The sequence below is a fragment of the Melopsittacus undulatus genome, chromosome 6, assembly GCF_012275295.1.
Source record: "Melopsittacus undulatus isolate bMelUnd1 chromosome 6, bMelUnd1.mat.Z, whole genome shotgun sequence".
Taxonomy (NCBI): Eukaryota; Metazoa; Chordata; class Aves; order Psittaciformes; family Psittaculidae; genus Melopsittacus; species Melopsittacus undulatus.
In genome coordinates, this window is record NC_047532.1 from 31,903,743 (window position 1) to 31,907,560 (window position 3,818).

Genomic DNA, 3,818 nt, shown 5'->3' on the forward strand with positions numbered 1-3,818 from the left:
GACATATTTGATCCTGTTTCCTTTACTAAAAAGGGAAGAAACATAAAAAATCAGGTGTTCAGCCTGTAAAACAGAATTCTCAAATAAAGAACTAAGGAAAACAGCAAGAACTGTATGTTTACTTCAGTGGGATAGCTCACAACTGACAATGGAGCATGTGCCCAGGAATTTGCTGACTTTGTGGTTTTAGTTTCTTTTCATCCTCTATAAAATACTTCTATCACAGGCAACAATGCCTTTATCAATATTTGCAGTGTTATGCAAGAGACCTTCGTGAAAGTATTAAAGATACAGAACAAATTATTGTGTATTCTCTTGGAGACTCCTCTAGCAGATACAATCACAGTAACAAAAAGACAACTGAAGCATTCCCTGGCAGAAGCACAGACAGCACGCACTGCCTTAGAAAAGGAAGCAAAACAGAAGCAGAACAGGTTGGCTGATTTACTGCACTATTCAGTAGGTTACTTGAGCTAAACAACTCCCTGGAACTCAAAGCCAGCCTGGATAAAGACAACGCTTCAAATTTCTCTTAGTTCATTGGTCTATTTATTTTTCTGCAAGAAACCTGGATGAGCTGAGGTCAGGTACTGTAAGTGATTCTGAACATAAAAAGTAGGTATTTTAACCATTAAGGAGAGAAACAGAAGAAAGGTCACTGCTGTAGTTTGCTTTCAACAGCAGATTGCAGAATGAGATGACTGTATATACCATTGAGTTTGAAGCTGCTGAAACAACTATCATTATCAGCTTGCATGAGTATGCCACAGCTTTAACATTCTAAACCAATATATAGTCCTTCAGAACTTACATAAACCCCAAACTTTATTCCAGAATGAGAGCTGCACTGAAAAACATCTTGGAATTGTACTTTTACACATACTAAGGCACAGGTTTAGCAGCTACTCACTGTAAAACCTGCACTGCAGGAACTTCTCATGTCTCCCTCCAGAAACTGTCAGTGGTCTCCCAGCCTTAGAAAAGCCTCTTGCTCCTGCTGGCTGGTCAGATCCCATTCAGATCCCAAACTTTCCCCTTTCTCAACACATTACTTATCAACATTTGTTAGTTTGATTGCTTTCTTGCCAGCCTACAACCCTTGCCATGATAACCTATACAAACACTAACCCAAAACAGCCTCCTCCACCTCTTTCTCCAGCTGAACTTGCCCCCACAGCCTATAAAACCTTTAACTAAAATGCTGCCCAATTAATGGGTCTGAGTACTACCATACTCCCAGACTCAATCTGCAGTGCTGCCATACCTGTTTCTTTGAAAAGAGTGGGTCATAAATTTGTACTTTTTAGCTTGGACCAGTAAGAGTACAAAATTCCCTCAATTCTATGGTCCACTGACTGGCAAAAGGAAAAAAAGGGGTTCTTACCTTTTTTTGACTGCTGAGCCCCTGTGTCGTGCCCTGATCCTGGAAATACTGGGTCTAGGAGAAGGAACTTGCAACAAGAGATTATATCAAAAAGAAGCTAGCAGGCTGAAACAGCAAGTCAGTAGCTTCCTTTTTTACTTCTGACAGGAAAGGAAGTTTAATTGCTCTTGTCAAAACCAGATGAGAGAGACCAAATTAGTTTTAGATAAAATTAACTGTTACAGGAGAGAAAAAAAAACACTGCTTACATGAAAACAGTACTCAAAACATTGGCAAAGTTCATTACAGTGAGATTTTAAACACAACTGACTTGATTCTTTTCTTAGTTGTGTAAGAAAACTCATGCAACTTCTGCTCAGTACTTTCAGCTATCTGAACACTGGTTTATCTGCTGTTCCTTTTGACATGCAATAATTAATTCAATAGCAGTGAGATTCCTCCAGCATTAGAGGGATTTTTCATGCCATGTAGTTCCCACATACGTAATAGGACTATATGTCGTTATGAATGATGAAATTGCCAAACTGGGATGAAATTCTCTACCATCAGTACCATGTTTATCTGTGAAGGCAGAAAGCCCAGAGATCATTAACACCTCTCAACTGAATTTCCAGACTTCACATGCCTGATGAAGCACATCACAGCCCAACATGATGTATCTCTTGAAGTTATAAAATTACAAACTAGTTAATATTTATCTTTTTTATATATTTTTGTATTACAATCTTTACTATCAAACTAACTTATTTTCTTTTTTACTTCTGTATTACCACCTTTACTATCTTTACGAAAGGACAGCAGGAAAAACTATCATACTTTAAATAAAAGTTAGCATGAGTGAGTTTCTACAGCAGTCTCAATGTCCTCCTGTGTAAAAAAAATGAAATGGTGAAGTGCCAGCAAAAGCGTATCTAATTACTTAAAGCTCATTTCAAATTCATTATCAATTAAAATGTACCATTTTAAGGGGTCAGCACACAAACAAATTTCCTGGGGAGGTAAAATAATTTACTCTTGTAACAGGTAACCAAGAGGCTTAATGATCAGTAATCAAATTTCTTCAAGATGCCAATCAGTCTGTTTGTTCTCCGGGCAGCTGCACATCACAAACTGCGGCAGAGGCTCTAACCTTACCTCCAAAGGTTGCTCCACCTTGGTAGACTTTAAGACACACCATTCATTTTAGAATGACTTGCTCACTACTTTGAGCCTCTTCACAACAGAACACAGCTCTGCAGGTCATTTGAAAGGCTGGGGTGGTGACTACAGTAAGGACTTTTTGCATCTTTAAATTGCAATAAAGTTTCTCTCCTGTAGATTTGAGGCTACTGAAAGGAAAACAGGTTAAATTTTCTGCTTCAAATTAAACAGCAACAAAAAGTTAACCAGAATAAGTCCTTCTAGGACACTGAGTACGATGACTGTACAATGTTTTGGGTATCTTCTGTCCTATGTAAAGGTACAGAACAAGGCATGTGGCTACCTGAGTTACTTTCAGAGAAGTGATCTGAACAGAATCTGATTCAGCTCCCATTACACCTCTGTCTGGGAACACTGTAAGAACCCTCATCAAGCCCAGAATGCCACAGAACTATTAAGTGAACATATGTCAAGCAGCCTTCATCAAGAGGGTAATAGGTGGATATTATCGCTAGGCAGATTGATGAAAATAAACTCTTTCAGTGAGAACAAAGTGTAGAACACCAGTGACTGAGGCACAAACTTCATTCAAAATGCCAGACTGAAAACCTTCCTGTTCAGCCTAGAACCTTCTTGCCCATGAGCACTTTCTTTAGCAGTGAGGTTGAGATAACAGAGATAATCACAAGCTGAACACAAGTGTTGAAGCAAAATTAGTGTTCCACCTATCCTGTAACTACAGGTTTTTCTTACCTCAGAGCCGGCAGGGGAGTGGACTTGAGGGTCGTGGCACCTAGACAGCCACATTTTATGGTTCAAAAAGAAAACAAACAAACAAACAAAAGCCTGCCATATTACTAGAAATCAGCAGACAGACCTGTTTCTGGAATTCAGTTTACAATTTCCATAAAGTAGGTTCAAGAGAAAATGGTCTCTGCAACTTGAAGGACATGCAGATTAAAAAAGAATGTGCCAGTATGTAGAACAGGTTGAAAGACGAAGTAATATAATATGAAAAATGGTACATGAAGCTAGGGGTGACAGGGAAATGAGATGTAGTTTGAAGAACACAGCTAGAGTAGATGTTCCAACTCATGTTAGATGGCTGTGTAAGAAACTGAGGGGATGGTGGATGATTTGACCTTCCATGTTTCAGCACAAGAAAAAGTGGATGATAGTTTCTTTGCCCTCTTCAGTAATGTCGAATCTACAAACAGTTCTTGTCTCCAGTGTTGGTGGAATACAATCACCCACAGCTTGGATTTGGTATTATTCTAAGTTGAAAATGTTTAAT